The following is a 19,888-nucleotide window of genomic DNA, read 5'->3' on the forward strand; positions in this document are numbered from 1 at the left end:
CAGTCACCTTCTTGAATCAAGGAGGGGGCAGCTCTTCGATGGTGATCTGCATACGTCTTCATTTTGTCCTTCTTGAGTCGGTCAGTGACAGCTATGTCATCTTGTTCAGAGTCTTGGGATACTGCTCCATCATCCCAGTCAATCATGGGTATTCTGGTGCGCACCGGCCGGTCAAACAAGACGCCGATACGACATGCTGCCATTTCCTGGGAAGCTGAGTCTCTTTTTAACAAGTGAAGTTCACAATAAAACAGTGACACGCTCTGAAATTGAAATAATCGTGGACACCTTATTTTCATCTTAGAGACTATCAGCTTGAACAAGGATTAAAGGCCAACAGAAATACTAACAGTCCAGTCTTCGCTTGATGGCACCTACGTTGTGTAATTGTTCTAGTATTCATAAATCATAGATCTTGTGTTGGTGTTGATAACACAAACATCCTCGCATGAAATAGGAACAGTCATCGGTCACAACTGTATCACGTAGGCGGTGAGGGTCATTTCGGATTTAGACTCTGTAGTACCAGAAGCAGCAGTCATTGATACAGAATATATACAGAATTCCTGAGGAAGGCTATGCCGAAACGCGTTGAAGGAAATTTTTCTGTATATAGCTATGAACTAAAATGTGGTATCTAATGAATTTTGTATTCTGTAAATGTGAATAAGAATTGATAATCTGCACTAAAAATATAAGATATAAAAGAAAAAACAAAGAAAAAAAGTATTTAATAAAGCAAAATTTAATCAGAAATAATAGTGTCGGTTAAATTGCATTAGACATAATTATGCGTCTATAGGATGTGTAAAAATATGCACAAAACCCGGTGCTAAGTTAGCTTTTTTCAAAAAAACTTGTTTAACTAGCACCCAGTCACCTTCTTGAATCAAGGAGGGGGCAGCTCTTCGAAGGTGATCTGCATACGTCTTCATTTTGTCCTTCTTGCGTCGGTCATTGACAGCTATGTCATCTTGTTCAGAGTCTTGGGATACTGCTCCATCATCCCAGTCAATCATGGGTATTCTGGTGCGCACCGGCCGGCCCAGCATTAGAGTCGCGGGGCACTTACCGGTGGTGGAATGAGGCATGTTTCTATAAGCTCGCAAGACTTCATTTAAAACCATTTGAGTGTCTTTTCGCAACAATTCAGCCTGTTGAATGGCTTTCTTTAATGTAGACATAAATCTTTCAACCATTCCATTGGCCTGTGGCCACAAAGGTGTAATTTTGCAATGCTTGAAGTTGAGTTGCTCTTCCTCTCATGCATACCAATCTGACTTCGGAAACCTTTACTAATGTGGCAATAACCCAGAATCATTCGGTGTCTACAAAGGATTCTTGTTTAGCTGTTAGCACCCCTACAAATTCAGCGCCACCTGTACAACTTGATTCAGTAGTACTCTCTCGTGCTTCTGCATCTGCACTTTCTTCTGATCTAAAGCAAATAACAGTTGATTCAATGGATTCTGCTGCTCTTGGGAAAGAGAATTTAATGAGTACAGTATCCCAATTTCCATCTATATCTGATAAAAATCTGGCTCTGGAGGCAGCAGGTTCTACAGCCCCTCTATTAGAGATGGATACGGAAACAGAAGGAGAAATGAAGATGTCCGTAAAAGACATGCTTAACTTAATATTAGATGAACTAAGAGAGATAAAGAGATCACAAAATGTGGAGCTGTCAGCAATTCATCAGAGGTTAGACAAAATGGACAAAATCGAAGAGCTAGTTTCTACATTTCCTGTTCGTCTAACTGAGGCAGAGGAAAGGATTTCCTCTCTTGAGGATCAAATGGTTGCAGTTAAGAAAGAATCTGGAGATGCATCCAAAACATCTAGGGCCCTTGAGAATAAGCTGGATGATTTGGAGAACTACAACAGAAGATCCAACCTACGCATTGTGGGGGTCCCCGAAGGAATTGAGGGGTCAGATATGCTTCAATGGGTTTCATCATTTCTCCAACAGGGGGTGATACCGGAGCACAAAGGGGATTTAACTATTACCAGAGCTCATCGAGTTCCTGCACATCTCCCCTCAAACTCCACGCTACCTCGGACTATCCTCATTAACTTTGCAGATGTTAGAGTTAAGGAGCAAATCCTTTCCAGAGCAATCCGTCAGAGACAGTTTCCGGTGAATGCCACAGTGAAATGCCGGATTTTCTCCGATATGTCTGCAGTGGCAGCAAGACGTAGGAAAGAATTTGTTAAAATTCTTCATCTCTTTAAAGCCCATGGGGCACAAGCAATGATTGCTCAGCAATCAAAACTTAGAGTGCTCTTCAAAGGCAAATTCTATATGCTATCGGACGTTGAGGCAGCACAGGAGTTATTACACGGGATTCAAAATGGCTAAGTTCGGACATAAGACAGACTATTTGCATGTGATAATCGGATTTTCGTTTCAACCATTTATTCTTTCCACCTGATGATTTATTCTATACACTATGGTGGGGTGGGGGTAGGGTAGGGCAGGAAGGCTGAAGGGGTGTATCAACACGACACCTCCAATGGAAGGGAGAGGTTCCTGTGGCGTGCGTGGGAGGGGGGAAGTAGAGCGAGGAGGGTGCCACAGGTGGAAGAAGGGGGAGGGGGGAGTGGTGGGGGGGAAATAGAAAAAATGCAGTTCTTGGCAAAATCCTGTTTCTATTTTATTTTTTGGGTATGTTTGCTGAAGATAAAAGTTGATATTGTGATGTATTTAGAACAAAGTGTAGTCTGCTGGGTTAAAAAAAAAATTAAAAAAAAAAGGAGTATGATATGCAAAGAGGGAGTAATCATATTATCAATTTAAGTAAACACTATTAGAATGGTTAAAAATGGTACAAATGGTTAAAAAGGGTATAAAAATCGTTTCTTTTAATGTGAACGGTCTAAATAATAAAAATAAAATGCGGGCAATAGAGAAATTGGTCTTGATTGAAAATCCCGCAGTCATTCTTCTTCAAGAGACACACATCCCTCTCTCGAAAGCCGACAACTTTTCTATGTTTAAAGGGTGGGCCTCGTATCGGGGGTTCTCATTCTTTTCAGAGTCACAGAGGGGAGTTGCACTTTTTATTAATAAGAATAAGGAGATAGAGATCTTGCAATCAAAGGCAGGGAGCCGGGGTCGATGGTGTTGGGCAACATGTAAATTCAAGAACAGGCCTTCCCCCATCACATTCGCAAGCTTTTATGCTCCAGTTAATGATAATTCGGAAATTTATGAGGAAATGTTTCAGTCTCTTTTGATGGTTGGAGGAGATATTGTGATTGGGGGGGATTTTAATATACTAATGGACCTCAATCTAGACTCTAGCACGGGTGGTAAAAAACAATCAAAACCTAAAGCATTTAAGACAATCTCGAATAACATAAGGACTTTAGATCTTGTTGATCCGTGGCGATCTATAAATCCCCATAAAAGAGAGTATTCTTGCTGGTCGGGAAGACATAGGTCATTTTCTCGCATCTATTTTTTGCTGATTTCCTCAAAATTCACGAATAGCCATCAAAGAATTCTACATAACTGCTTCTCAGACCATGCAATGTTAATACTAGAATTAATGTTCGAGGAGAGTATTAACGTTGTAAAGCGTTGGGTGTTTAATAAATCATACCTGACTGATGCAACTTGGGTGACCCTCTTGAAAAATGAAATAAATGACTTTATTGAGCGAAATTCGGGGACCGCCCCTATCCATGTGGTATGGGATTCACTTAAGACGTTCATACAGGGGATCGTCATCGGAAGGGATGTGCGGGAGTCAGTTGCTTTTAGGGATAAAAATAATTTATTACAGCAGAATATCCAGGATTTGGTAGAGCAAATGTACCACAACCCATCTGTCACGCTACATAGTCAATTAAATGCTGCAAAACGCGAGTTGAGTTTACACTATTTTGAGAAAAGTGAAGAAATCTTCTGCAGACAAGCCCAAAAAACATACGAACACAGCAATTTTACGGGGAAATTTCTGGCATGGCAGGTCAAAGAACAAGCGGCAGCTAATTTAATTCAATCTCTTAAATCTCCAATTAATGATACTGATACCTCAGATGCAGCAGAGATAGGACAGATTATGTTGTCTCATTACGAGAAAATGTATACTTCATACCATATTTGGTGTTGATCTAGACCTTAATCTGGCCGAGTCACTGGCAAAACTGGTGTATATTATAGTTGCGGTGGCTAGATCTCTGATTCTTAAGTATTGGAAGTCAGATGTAGTTCCATCTATAGATGAATGGTATGAGAAAATGAAGAGAGTAAGGAAAAGTGAATTTATTTAAGCACAAAGGATTGGGGGACTGCGCAAATTTGAAAAAATATGGGGGTCTTATTTTGATTAAATTTCTATGTATGTTTTCGGTGTGAAATTTCCCCCTTCAGGCTCTATTCTTTCTCGAGATGATGTAATATTATATTATTTGTTCTTCAGCTTATCATTCTGTTTTATGGATCTTCTGTAATGTATGTTATGAATGGATTGTCAAGAACTGAATAAAAACAGTTAAAAAAAAAAAAAGAAGTTGAGTTGCTTGGCAAATTCCGTGAAGTCTTGACTGTTGAACGGAGGCCCATTATCAGTTTTCACTATTTTTGGAATGCCCCAGGTGGCGAACACTTCATCCAAGACAGGTATTGTGCTGGGCGCTTTCGTTGACGCAATGAGTTGTGCGATAGGAAAACCTGAGTACTCATTCATGATGACCAGGATATATTGTCCAGATTTTAATGGCCCAAAGAAGTCTACAGCAACATGCTGCCACACACCCTCCGGCAGTCGGGAAATTTGCAGTGGTGCGGGAGGATCAGGTCGACTGACCAGTTGACATTGGGGACAGTCCTTTAGTGTGAGCTCTACCATTTGGTCTAGCACTGGAAACCAGACCCGTTCCCTCAGTGCTCTCTTGGTGGCCACAATGTCTCGATGGCCTTCATGCGCCAGATTGATAATGCCTTGCCGTAAATGTTTCGGGATAACTATTCGATGGTCTCGTAAGAGCAGGCCATTGGTGGCTACCGACAGTTCCTCCTTCACGTGCTTGAAAGTGGCAAGTTCATGTCTGTCAATTGAGCTATTTGGAGTGTTGACATCTAAGTGTCTCCAGTCGTTGTCTTGTATGCGGCGCTTTACGTCTTGCAGAGTGACATTTTCAAGAGTGGCATCCAAGATGGCTTCTAGCGGGACTGCTGGTGGTCGGGCCTGATCTACCACAAAGCATACATATTCCTCGGCCACGGACGGTCTGCACTTGGTTGTCTCTTTGGGGTGCCTTGACATGTAATCAGCAGGGTTTTCTGCTTTTCCTGGCTTGTGCACAATTGTATAAGTGTATTCTTGGAGGCGAAGTCCCAGCGTTCTATTCTCGGTGGCATCTTAGCTCGAGGGTTGCCAAAGATCGTAATGAGGGCCTGATGATCGGTGATTAGTGGGAAATGTTTTCCATATATGAAGATGTGGAAATGCTCACAGGCCCAGACGACAGCCAAGCTTTCTTTCTCGGGCTGTGAATATGCTTTCTCTGTCTCAGTCAGGCTTCTGCTGGCATAGGCAATTATGTATCGTTGGTCACTTTCGGAGTCATATTGAGCTAGAATGGCTCCCAACCCCACAGGACTGGTGTCAACGGTGATTACCGTCTTTTTCTTCGGATCAAAATAAGCCATGTTGTCTGCTGACTCCACAGCCGCTTTGATTTCATTGAATGCTTGTTCACATCCCGCCAACCACTGGAACGGGTGACCTTGTTTTGTGAGTTGTCTCAGGGGATAGCTGATGGTTGCATAGTCCTGGATATAACGGGCGCAGTAGCTGGCCATCCCTAAGAAGGAGCGAACATCTCCTGCATCACGAGGGCTGGGGGTGTCATTCAGAGCAGCCACTTTGTCTGGATCTGGTCTCGTTCCCGCCTGGGAGAAGATATGGCCAAAGAACTTCAACGTGGACTTATGGAACTCACACTTTGCTTTATTTAACATGAGGTTGTCTTCCATTAGTGCGTGACAGACTCGTTCTAAGGCGGTGTCGTGTTCTTGTGTCATGGACCCATAAACCAGGATATCATCACTGTAGTTTAGGGCATTGGGGATGTGATGAATCGTTTTTTCAATGGCTTCTTGAAACATTTCAGCAGCAGAAGACACTCCAAAACTGAGTCTCTTGTTCCTAAAGAGACCAATGTGAGTTGAGAAAGTTGTAATGTAACGCGACTGCTCATGTAGTTCCACTTGGTAGTAACCTTTATTGAGATCCAGTTTGGAAAATATCTTTGCTCCGTTGAGTGATGCAATCATGTCACTAATATGTGGCCTTTCTCTTTCAATGGCGGTGTTGGGCGCCCTCATATCAACACACAGACAGACTTTGTCAGGTTCACTTTTCTTCGGCACGACTACTACCAGAGAGACCCAGGGCGTAGGTCAATCTGTCCTTTCAATGATGCCAGCTTTGAGCAGATCCTGTAATTCCTGTTCCCTGCTTGTTGGAGATGAAAGGGGATCCGTCGATGGTGTTGAGCTACTGGAGTTATTTGTTAGTTAATGTGTAGTCGAATCTGACAATGAGCCATCTTTCCCAGGCCAGCAAATAACTTTGGAAATTTCTGAATCACATCAAGTTCGTCATCGACCTTGTACAAAATGTCCACTAGTCTCAGTCGCTCAGCAGTCGGAAGACTCAGAAGGCAGTCAGCCTCTGGCCCTTTAATGACATGGATGTAGGCAGGAATTGTGCGATCTTGATACGTGAGGTGTGTTGAGAATTTTCCCAAGCAAGGGAATGGCTTTTTGGACATCCAGGTGTAGACTCTCACATGAGCAGGGCTTAGTTGTGGTGGTGGCTTCATTCTCTGATATTCCACCACTGTTATATAGTTGAGAGAGGGTCCACTGTCCATCACAAATTTAGTCCAGTGCGTGCCGATTTGGATGCTGAGCCGAGGATATTTCTTCAGTCGGTCGGGGCCAGCAACCATACATACATATTCATCACTGTACTGCGAGATGGGAGACAGTGACCTTTAATCTTGGGAAGACGCGCGTCGGGATTGGTAACTTCGGCGAAACTGGCAGCTGGAGCGGGACGATCCCGTTGACGAGTCTCTGTGATCCCGTACTGCTTTGGCGTGGTGACTCCTGCTCGATGGTCGAGATGACCTTTCTTGATCTCTCTGTTTGTCTTTCCTGGAGGTTCCACATACGTTCTCGAAGTGGTCCTCCCCCCACACTTCCTGCATTTCTGACCCAGAGCGGGGCACCCATCCGTGTGGGGAAAGTCATAGCCACAACGATAACATTTGAGATGACGCTCACTCCGTCTGGTATTTCGACTGGAGCTGCGACGTCGCCGGTTCACAGGTTGCTGTTGCATTTTGGACCGGGATGACCTCGGCTTTGCCGGAGAATATCTGCGTGTGTTGCGAGATTGAAGCCTGAAGGCTTGTTCACGCTTTTCACCTCTCCCTGCTTCCATCTTTTTGGCATGTTCTTCAGCCTGATCATGCACCCGTGTCATCTCCTCAATTTCATCCAGCGAGCAGCTTTTATTTAACAGTTTCCGCCTCAGTGATTCGGACTGACAGCCTTCGATAACTCTCAGACGAAGGGCATCTTCGGTCGAGAAAGAGTCAAACTCGCAATAACATGGCAATCGTCTAAGGCGTGTGATGAAGACGCACATGGGCTCTTCTTTTTCTTGAGCCACCAGGTTAAACGTGTATCTCTCATAATCAATGTTCTTTTTGTGCAGAAATTTCCGGTTCAATGCTTCACACACATCAGCGTAAGATGCCACATCGGCTGCAGGTAATTCCTTTATGATTGGCCGACGTCTTTTCCTATTAAATTACGTAGTGCTATTAGCTGTTGACCGGCTTCCGTCACGTGCGAACCCTTCATGAAGTCTTCAAAGTCTTCAAGCCACTCCTTCCATCGAAGACCCATACCTCCTCCTGTTTCGAGAACCAAAGGTTCAGGAGGACGCAGAAACGGCACTCCAAACACCCCAATATGTCCGGCATTGGCTTGCGCCGGACCCGCTTGAGGAGGTGGTGTAGTAGATATGGTGATGAGGCGGCCTTCTATCAAGTCTGACCACCTACTGAGACGACAGCCCCTTCTGTTGATCTGGACGAAGCACACTCCAAGTCACCACTGGACGTAACTGCCTTGAACTTGCTAGGGCTTGATTTAACTAATGCACAAGAGAACACACTCCAACTGTATTTGGAAACTTTTACAGTTGACTTTACCAATTCTTGATGATTTTCAGGCTTTTCAGTTGAATCTACCAATGCTTGATGTCTTTTAGGCTTTCTCTGGTTGAATTTACCAATGCTTGATGCATTTCTAGGCACTCCGCCTGACTTCAAAATGGCCGCCGGGACTTCCTCGCAGGGGATTGGTGCAGGCGCCTGACTTAAAGATGGCCGCCGCAAACTCTCGCGCCCCACTAGATTTGGCCTTTCTCACACCGGCAGCAGCTCTTCCATCAACCGGACCTCCCCAGCAGCCGGGAAACTAAGGAAAACACTTACCCACAGGTACTGAGGCTCATCAGCACGCGACTGAGGTGGGCACCCAGATCGCTATTACGCACAGCAAACGCGGGACCTCCACACTGCTCCGACATCGGGGGGCTCTCAGGTACCCCTCACTCCTTCCACAAGAGAGACGCGGCCGGGGTAGGCACCCGGACCGTGAGGTGCCAAGATGAGCGCGGTCAGGGTAGGCTCCCGAACCGCGCCAAGCAAATCCTTTTTAGGCGCTCCACGTGCTCACACAGCACCTCCTGGCAGCAGTACTCACAGGGCGCACACCCACAACGCATGGGTCGTGACCACCCTCGTCGCCAGTTGTAGTGTCCTAGGCCACAGAGGACACTGACTCAGGGTTCAGATTCCTCGCTATCTTTTTATTACGTCCTGCTCTGTTCGCTTCCTCTGTACAACTGCCCTTTCCCCGGGTGTGGCTCCTCCTCTTCCCTTATCCCACCCTCATTCCTCCTCCTCCACCGCGTAGGTCCTACTGCCCACTATTTTAATGCATCATTACAGGTGGTTCGTGGGCCTTTTGGGAATGGGTACTGTCGAGCTGTCAGTCATTCAGCAGGAAGCTTATAGCGAAGGGATATTGAGGGACGGATCTAGAGGCCAAGTAGGTGACAATTGAGGGGTGTCTAACGGTGTGATTTAAGGGAATACAACAAGGTTGTTTCAAGACCAGCCTGAGATATTTACAGGGCAGGAGGGGTAAGGAAGCATAAGACTGCAGAGCAGTATGGGCATATCAGCCTGACAACAACAGCTGATGAGCCTTTACAGAGACGATAGTTCAACACAACTTGTTGACCCCAGACTTCCAATGGGTTTACTCTCTATCGTGGTCAACGACTTCTCCCAGGTACTGTCCCATGCTTTGACCAGGTAGCATGCATGCTGGTATACTGTCAATACAGATGTTTGTACCAGTAATCCTAATTTTTGGGGCTGATACAACCAGGAGTATGGCAGTGAAGCTCTGCCATGATGTAAGATTGGTCTTGTAATCGCCTCATTTGTTACCTCCTCAAAACCACATTCCACCAAAAGACATTACCTGAGTTACTGTTAACAGCACACATCCAACAAACCATTCTAGCATCCAGTATTGTAGCACATGTATGAGCCACCATTCAAAGCACAGCCACCACAAATACATAGCTCTGTCTCTTCCCTCCAACCCTTCTCCTTGTTTCCCACCTATCCACACACAGATTGTATTCACACACGGCCTGATTTAGAACTTTGCCGACTGTTTACTCCATCACAATGGTGACGGTTATTCCATCTGCCGACATATAAATCCTATTATATCCTGTGGGATTTATATTTCTGTGGACAGCATATCCCCCACATTTGTGATGGAGTAAGCCATCCGCAAGTTCAAAATCAGGCCTGCAGTCTGTGTATCTAGAGGTGGATGGATGTGGGTTTGCATCCATCTACCAAATCGTCCTTCCTAGAATCAAGTATGGGAAAGGTGTGGGTAGTTTGATGGTAATACTTTTGAACATCAGACATATCAGGAGAAAAAAAGGCAGGTGAGGGACTGGATGATGGTTAACAGGAAAGGAGTGACTGGATATGGGATTTTTCAGGAGAGGTAGTGCTACATTAGAGGTTAAGCATTGTGGATATATGCTGGTGGCTAGAGATAGGATGAACAATAAGAGACATAAGGATTCAGGAGAAGCAAGACAGATAGTTTAAGGGTAGTTCAAGTAAGTAATGGTTAGCAGACTTGAATAAGGATATTAACTAATTCGTGGAAGTAGTGAAGAAGGCTTGCCTGCATCAAACAGGGTTTACACAGGGGTTGGAAATCACTGACCCACTCATAGTTAGGGCCTTAAGATTTAGGATGAGATCAAAGAAATGTGAATAGCATCTGGTAGCAGCAGGTTTTATGGTGAATGTCAGAGAAGTGAATGCCATGATTTTCTCCATCTACAGAGATGAATGCAGGTGATATTCATGGTTGACTGGGGTGAGAGCTTGCAATGCAAATGTATGTAGCAGATGGTGATAATCAAGAGTGGCATATGAAGTGCTGTTGAGTAACCCAAAGAATTTGAAGCTGTGTAATTGAACATGGTCGCTGTGCAATTGAAACAGATAACTCGGGATAGAGTTAGAGTGAATTTTGAGCTTGGAAATCAGGAAATAAGCATTGGCTGGAGAGGGGAGTGTGTTACTTGTCGGGTGAATGAGAGCATGTCCTAGGGACGGGACTGAATATAATTTGAACTAGGTCAAGTGTGCCAATAAGTATTAGACTGAGAGGGTTGTCATTTAATTGAGTGGAGGTGTTGGTGAGATGGGACGAAAAAGCAGTTGTGAAAATACAGTGTTGTGACTGATCCTAAAATTAAGATTTAGATTTCCAAGGACAATGAATGGACATGAGGCGGTATTTTTCAAGGGTACAGTGAACGGTATTGCCAAATAACTGAAAGGGGCCAGCTGGTCAATAGATGACAACTACGTGAACTGCTGAAGGAAGTAGTGAACACAACAATGTGATATTCAAGAAAACATGCTGGAAGCTCAAATAATATGTCTGGGATAGTTTGAATTACTGTGTTAATGAGAAGGTCAAACACTTTTACCTTTTTGCAATGTGTAAGGCAATTGTCAGAAGATAATATGGCTGAAAGTAGGCTTAGAAAACTACCCGGGGTCGATCGTAGTTGTCATGTGGTCCATGGGGCCATTGTCGTTTTCCCTATGTTAGCATGAGCCCATTACAGACTGTCTTCTGCTTTGTGCACGTTACTACACAAACCTATTTTGCTTTGTGCCAAACTGCAACTTTCACGTAGAACATGCTGTTGTTTTTGCGTTCTGTTCTTTCCTGGATTTAGTCTGAACATTGTAGACAAGGTCAAACAACAAGCCCCTTGTTATTCTGTTCTGGTCAAGCCCTAGCACCTAGACAAAACATGCAGATGCAGCTGTTGTTTGGGAACGTGTACTTTGGTCATATAGGTATACGCGGATAGGTGACACACAATAGGAGAGCAATCTGTCCGGGGGGGAGGGGGAGGGGATGGGGAAGGAACGTGACAGCACCAGTGATGTAAACTTCCATCTATAGACAGAGGTACGGGGACTGCTGCTAACATCCAGAGATCTTCTAATATATAATCATTGTGCTTCTATAGAAGGGGAGGGAGGTTAGGCTACACTGTTGTATATAATGACAGATTCTTTTATGATTTATGGGCAACTTGCTTTGCTGACCGTGTTTGTGTTAGGCATTTTTCTACTTGTTGTGGCACGTAACTGCATACTACAACACGATAGTTAAAATAAAATAATTTTATTTTTATTTTTCTCGTGTCTCTGTCAGATCTTATTGTGGACGAGTACAAGAGTGTGAGCGAAGGGTGTGTCCTGCAACCGCAATGCCTGAGAGGGTCGGGAGTGATGTGTTATGGGGTGTCTAATCACTTGGTCCTCTGTAAGTGAGTTAGAGGGCAAGTGAGACACTATAGCTAGTGGGTCCCCGGGCTCATGGGTACTCAGGTAACGAGATGACTCAATCCCTGCCTACTAGGGTTCCATGACCACAAGCATAGTTCTGTGTCTTCGCAGAATCCCTGCAACATAGTCTTTGTAATAACTCTAAAGTGGGGAAAGTGAGTGGGATTCAAAATGGCCTTGTTAAGTTTTGTTTTTTGCACATTAGCCTCACATTCCAAAGACATGGAGGATATTTTGTAAGTTTGCATCTTGACTTTAAAGTGGAAGTGCTTGTTGAGGCAAGGTAGCAAAATGAGATGACAGGGTAATGATTTGTTAGTCCGACCAGTGGTGTGACACCGGCTCCAGCGGTCCCTGCTGTGCAGCAAAGACCTCACCTTTCAGGAGGCCTCCAGTCAGCCCCAGGTTTATACAATGCTGTGAGAAACTTGAGGCTCAGGGACCCTTCCCTACATTCTGCATGGAAACCCTATCATTTGGTGTTATGCCACTGTGAGAAAGTTAATTATTAGTGTGTATGCGTTGTAAGACCTCAGCACGTAATAATGTCACTATTTTGTATCAGGTTCCAGTTAGGTCACTTTAATTTCAATGTTAGCTCATTTTTGGGTAGCTGTACCACAGAGCAGTAAGGCTTTACACAAAACAAACTAATGTAAAGCATTTATCAGTATCCAAAAAAGTTAATCATTCAAAAACACTACTTAAATAAAAATCCCACTCCAATTTATAAAAAATAGTATACATTTTATTAAACAAATAGACACCAAAACAACAAAAATCAGGTCAGGGGAACTGGTGATATGATTTGTAGATGCTTTAACATTTTCTAGCACCACAAAGCACAGGTATCTGGTCGCGCCAGACCGGGTCAAAGTCAAAAGTTAAGGCTGACCGTGATGGAGCGCAGGTGGGATACAGGGATCAGGTTCATTCCAATGACAACGTTTATCTTCTGACTTAATCTATTTTCTGGAGGAATTTTCTTATCTATGGGGCAGACTCCTGGCTGCATCTGACAAAGGGTTTGAAGATGAACTCATACTCGTTGGCGTTGGTACCGGTGAAACCCTTTGGGACTTTACAGCAAGTCGAGCTGCTTTCAGCAGGGCAAACCCGCAAGTTGAATCCGACCGCAAATGCAATGTCAACAGCTGCGGTTTGGTGGTGGTCCCATGGTAGCCTCTGGTTCTTTTATGAAAAAGTTCAGAAAAAGTATCTAAGTGTCCACTTTTGAACTCTTGAGGGGGAGAGAGTACACTCCAACACCAGTCAAGGGTCCTGGACCTTCTGGGCCCCACTCGGTGAAGGTCTTTGAGATGCATGGAGATATGGGTATAGGGCGGGAGATTGAAAGTGAGTCTGGCGTAAGTCTCCTGGTTGAGCGAACTGGTAATACGGACACAGAGTCTATTCCTGTTGTCCAGCTTGCTGTGTCAGGGCTTGTGTGACAGTTCTTCAGGTGTTCAAAAGGAGCCATCTCAACATTTTTATGAGGAATTTGAGGGTGCGGAAGCAGGAGGCGGTGCCCAAGTTGATCCTATTGGTCCAGTGAGATTTGACTGTCAATTCCTGGCATGGTTGGACGGGTTGAATGTTGATCCCAGTTTGGATGACTACCAGGCTGCACTCCTGCGTGAGGTGTCTTTCCCGAAGAGCACCGTCTCGTAGAGTCCCTTCTTCCCATCAGTTACTGTTCTACCATTTACACTTTCACGCAATCTCTATTCTCCGTTTGTTCTCAAACCTCGCTGGGCTGGGCTAGGCTGGGGTGCTGAGAAGGGGTGAGAGTAGTGGGTGGGGAATTCTGGTATACATGCAGGACCAGCATCTGCTCTTACATGCTCCGACTGCTGCAGCGCTTGTTTTGGGGGAAGAGAGAGTTCCCTTGTTCTGGACTTTAAACTCCTGATAACATGCACAAAGGCCTAAGGGGTTTTAACAACTTCTCCTGAGTGCTTTCAAGTTTAAACCATATCTTGGTGAGGCAGAAGCCAGGAGATGTGTTTAATCAGATAATGAGTTCCGCAGGAGAGATTGGTTTCACAATTTTTGAGTACGCAGTTGGCTATCACACCCCTTTTCTTTGGAACTTAGTGTGATAAAAAAACATATAACTGGAAAACCCTCATCCTACCACCAGGAATGTCATATTTATTTCACTCCAGTTTTTTTCCAAATGTGATCCTGTGAAAGTGGTGGTGGTAAAGAGAGACTGGAGAAGCAACAAGAGTGCTGGAGGGAAAGGGATCGAAGACTGGAGGAAGAGGGAGTGGGACGGGGTACAGAGGCTGCAAATACATGCTTCTTATGAAGTGCTTCATCAAAAAGCAAAAAGTAGCCTAGGCCAGAAAACAAGAGCAGCGGGAGGACACTCAGTCAGCGACGGCAGCAGTACTTTGGCCATACTCTACAGAAGGGGCAAACACATGAAGAGGACGTGAAACCAGCAAGCGCTGACCAAAGAAAAGCAAGGAAACAAGAGTAACAATGAAGTCAACCAGTGGTAAGAAGTGGGGGAGGGTGGCTCTAGGCACCCTTATAAGCCAACAAAATGTTCTGCAAGTGACAGGACATGTGCTATCTCAGGAGAGACCTAAAAAGAGAGAGGACCCTTTGGAGGGATATCAACAGATCAAAAATCCGAATACTCTGTCTTCTGCACGTAAATGCTGCTGTCCATGGTCAAACAAGCAGTGCCTGAAGAGTGACCGACTCTTCCCTGGGACATACAGCCTTTCTGAGGCAACAGTCCATCAGAAAAGTCCCAGATTTTACCAGCATATTATATTTCTGGGTCTTGGGGTCTTTCTAATCAGAATGTATGACGTTACAACGCATACATTTTTACAACGAATGCCTTTACAACACAGTTTTTACATCGTAACATCCTTTACAATGCACTCCATTACATCGCATGACACTACATCACATTTTTAGAAACTACCTTGACACAGCATTCCATTACCAGCGGCATCACTAGGGTTGGTGTCACCCGGTGCGGTAACTCATGGTGACGTGCGGTCCGCACCCCCCTAGTGACGCCACTGCCAGGAACCTTCTGTTGTGGTAAAATTGGCTAAGTTCCGAGGACAAATATCAATATTTTCCATCTAGATCCTTGATTGTACAGCGACGACAGCGTCTTCCCTCTCGATTTTTTTCCTGTAGTCTTAGCTTTCTGAAATGGCTTAGCAAGTTAAGTCTACATCATTCATCTTGGAGATCTGTAGTTCAACAATGCCTCTCTCAAGCAGTGGCGAGCTGACGGATCAGAAAAAGAAATGGCAGTGGTTGCCTGTTTTATTTTTCCTCTTGAGATATACGGTTCAGTGTTTGCCTGTTTTTGTTGGTGAATTGCTTTAAGAGGGAGTGAAATTATCTGTGCCTCAGTCATTTTAAAAGAGAAACGTTAGACGTCAACTCACCACCCCTCCGGCTCCGCCCCAAAGGCTAAGCTGGGCTCTAGCCCTCCGTGACTTTTTTCACCCTGCTGGAGACTTCTCTCTCTGCACCAGTGATAGAAGTGGACGGGGACGGAAGGGCACGGCGTGCCCCTACTTCTAAAAAATTGTTCAGTCCGTTCCCCTACTTCTTGCTTTCAAAAAAGCGTCCCAGGACAGCTAGTCCAACTTTAAAATGATAACTTTTTTCTTTCCGCTTCCGGGGCTGCTCGCACATCTCTGTTGTACTCCAGAGGCTGCAGCAGCCCCCGCCCCCCCCCCCCCCCCCCGGAGCTCGCACAGACCAAGGGCAGGCCATTGTCATTCCGATTGAGGCAGATTAGCCCCTTTAGAATGACAATGCGCCCGCCCTCTGCCTTTAACATATCAAGTGCCCCTGAGATCAGAGTTGGTGATTAGAGAGGAGCTTTCCCCAAGCAGAGTACTGTGGGGAACTTGACACCTTTGTCAATGTTGTACACGGAGGAGCAGTGACCACAGTGACCGGACAGAAGAGGCGACAGGAAAGGAGAGGTACTAGGGCAGGAGAGGTGTTGGGGCAGGAGAGGTGTCGGGGCAGGAGAGGTGTCGGGGCAGGGGAGGTGACGGGGCAGGGGAGGTGACGGGGCAGGGGAGGTGACGGGGCAGGGGAGGTGACGGGGCAGGGGAGGTGACGGGCAGGAGAGGTGACGGGGCAGGAGAGGTGACGGGCACGAGAGGTGACGAGCACGAGAGGTGACGGGCACGGTAGGTGACGGGGCGGGGGAGGTGACGGGGCAGGGGAGGTGACGGGGCAGGGGAGGTGACGGGGCAGGGGAGGTGACGGGGCATGAGCTAGAGCAGTAACCGGGCGTGAGCGGTGAAAGGACAGGAGCGGTGAAAGGACAGGAGCGGTGAAAGGACCAGGAGCGGTGAAAGGACAGAAGCGGTGAACGGGGCAGGAGCAGTGAACAGGACAGGAGCAGGGAACAGGACAGGAGCAGGGAACAGGACAGGAGCAGGGAACGGAACAGGAGCAGTGAACGGGGCAGGAGCAGTGAACGGGGCAGCAGCAGTGAACGGGGCAGCAGCAGTGAACGGGGCAGCAGCAGTGAACGGGGCAGCAGCAGTGAACGGGGCAGGAGCAGTGAACGGGGCAGGAGCAGTGAACGGGGCAGGAGCAGTGAACGGGGCAGGAGCAGTGAACGGGGCAGGAGCAGTGATGGGGCAGGAACAGTGACTGGGCAGGAGCAGTGACTGGGCAGGAGAAGCAACGGGGCAGGAGAGGCAACGGGGCAGGAGAGGAGACGGGGCAGGAGAGGAGACGTGATAGGAGAGGCGACGGGGCAGGAGAGGTGACGGGGCAGGAGAGGTGACGGGGCAGGGAAGGTGACGGGGCAGGGGAGGTGACGGGGCAGGGGAGGTGACGGGGCAGGGGAGGTGACAGGGCAGGGGAGGTGACGGGGCAGGGGAGGTGACGGGCATGAGCTAGAGCAGTAACGAGGCGTTAGCGGTGAAAGGACAGGAGCGGTGAAAGGAAAGAAGCGGTGAACGGGGCAGGAGCAGTGAACGGGGCAGGAGCAGTGAACGGGGCAGGAGCAGTGAACAGGGCAGGAGCGGTGAACAGGGCAGGAGCGGTGAACAGGGCAGGAGCAGTGAACAGGGCAGGAGCAGTGAACAGGGCAGGAGAAGGGAACAGGGCAGGAGAAGGGAACAGGCCAGTAGAAGTGACGGGCCAGGAGAAGTGACGGGCCAGGAGAAGTGACGGGCCAGGAGAAGGGAGGGGCCAGGAGAAGGGAGGGGGCAGGGGAATTGACAAAGCAGGAGTGTTGATCGAGCATGAGCAGGAGTACTGACTGGACTGGAGCAGTGAAAGGGCAGGAGCAGGCGTTTCCCAGGGCGACTGGAAGGGTAGGGGGCCAGTTTAGTTTGGGGGGACCGGTTTTGTACAAGTGCAGGAGTTTTAAAAACACTGCAAAGTTCTTTGTATATTCAGCAGGTTTCGGTCAACAATACAAGTGCAAAGATAACTTTGGTGATCAATGTACCTGCTGGAGAGAGATGGGAGCATGTTTTGTCTAGTGGCTGTTTTACTCATCTAAGGTAGTGCAGAGTGGTAATATGCCTGCTGCAAAGAACATGTACCATGCATATCAAAAAGCAATATGTTATGTGCATAGTTCAGTGGGTACTGCTGTGTGTTCACTTCCCGAATGAAAAGACACTTGAATACATATGGCCTGGCAGTTCGGGCTGGACTGTTCACATTGGGCGCAGGATCAAGACTGATTTGCATATGGCTCGGTCCAAACTGGAATGGCATGGTGAGCAAAAAACGATGGATTTAAGCCCAGATCTCTGAACTGGGGTGAATGTATGACATTGTTCTGCCTTCTGTCCATCAATTGTTCTTTTTGCATTTGTCACCCCGAGTGGGACAGGTATGCTCAGACAATAGTCCCGTGCTCTCCATGCCACTGGAATCAAGCTATCCTGGTTGATGAGGGCTGAAAGCCCAAAACCGGTCCTAGGATGCTTGATTCCGGTCCAGGGAGGACCTGGCCTGTCAGTTCGGGCTGGACTGTTCTCATTGGGTGCAGGATCAAGACTGATTTGCATATGGCTGGGTCCAAACTGCAATGGCATGGTGAGCAAAGAAACAATGGATTTAGGCCCAGATCTCTGTACTCGGGTGAATGTATGATATTGTTCTGGATTCTGTCCACCAGTTGTTCTTTTTGCTTTATTATGATTGAGCAGCTAGCTGGCTGACATGAATATGAAGGAGCCTTTGTGGGTTTCCTTGCGTCTAGATTCTCCTGAAGAGTCCCTTTCTCTTCTGAGCCCTGCTTAACACATGTATACATAAGGAGCCCTGTATTCATGACCTCAATGTTTGAGACAAAAATAATCATGGATTTCTGAACAATGAGAGTAAAAGCATTAAGGTAACATGTTGTTCCTGCTTATATTTCACATGCTTTATATAAACCTGTATTCCCTATGCGTGTTTGCTTTTTCCTGAATTAAACCTCAAATAAACATATCCATTCTTTTAATTAAATAATGTTATAAGCTGTAACTGGTCAGTGAAATGCTAAACGTACTAAAAATGGGTATATTTTGCTATTTCTAGCCACACCCCTGACTCCGCCCACTGATTCAATCTTCGGTTATTCCCGCCCCCTGATTCTCCACCCACAGTTCCCCTACTTTTGTTTTCCCACTTCGACCACTGCTCTGCACCTTTTATTGCGTGTTCTTTTCTGTGCTGCAGGCACTCTCCATTCACAGCTCTGCTCATAGTTTATGCAATCAGCTCGTTCTGTTTCCCGATGTCTCATGGGCCTTACGTGTACCGTTTCTCCCAGGCTCCTTACCTGTTCTGGAACCTTGCACCTTGATGTCTGCTCTTATCCAGGCCTCCTCCTTTCTTCTCCTTCTTTCAGGTGTGTTGGCCTCAGTTTGCCACTTCGAGTTCCTGCTGATCTCCGTACAGAGCTCAGAGCAAAGCCCATGTCTAGGCCGACGTAGCTTTTGGCTCTACTGGTGCGGATCTGCCGCCTCTGCTCCCAGTGGCTGTGGCCTCCCTGACGGCGCAAGCTGCACTGGTCTAGCACCGGCTAATTCCGTACCGGCAGAGAGAGACCACAGGCCCGACCCTCCCCTGCCGACTTCCATTCCTGCCTTGCTGCCCACACAATTTCTGATGGCGAGGCACTCTGCTCTGTGCACATTGTCGGTTCTCCCAGGTCCTCCGACTGCCACAGTGGAGGATCACCTAGTAGTTGGCAGTCAGATACCGCCGGCACCTCTAGGGTGAGCCGTGGCCGCAGACACAGGGACACAGAGCTCGGGTCGCCTGGTATGGAGCTCGTCTCTACCGACGTGTGATGATGTGAATGAACCGGAACCGGAAAGACAAGTAAAAACTGAGGCAATACTACGCCCCCAGGGTTTGGCTTGCTCTGTGCATAGGTGTGTGTTTCATTACGCCTCTGTTGGGTGTCTGCCTGTCATTCACCCTGTCTGGGGGCTCCGCAGCCAGAGTCTTCGCCTGACTGCTTTTCTGTCACCTCGTCTTTCTGGGAAGCAGATTGTCCGTGACCCTGTCTGCATCTCTGTGACCCTTCCACTGCCTGTCTGTGTATCTTTCTGCGAGTGGGCCTGCGGAACTATCATGGTGTCTGTTTGCTTTGGTGTCAAGGTGTCACCCCATGTGAAGGTGTCACCCGGTGCGGTCCGCACCCCCCGCACCCCCCTAGTGACGCCACTGTCCATTACATCACATCATACATTTACAACACATACCATTACTACACATACCATTACATTGCATACAAGGTAAGTATTGGATAGCGTAGGGGTAAAAATTACTATTCTAACTCCAGGGGGTGCAAAAGTAGGATAAGTGTTGTATAGTTTAGGGGTAAAAATTACTATTCTAACTC

This window comes from Lissotriton helveticus, chromosome 7 (genome assembly GCF_964261635.1).
Source record: "Lissotriton helveticus chromosome 7, aLisHel1.1, whole genome shotgun sequence".
Lineage (NCBI taxonomy): Eukaryota > Metazoa > Chordata > Amphibia > Caudata > Salamandridae > Lissotriton > Lissotriton helveticus.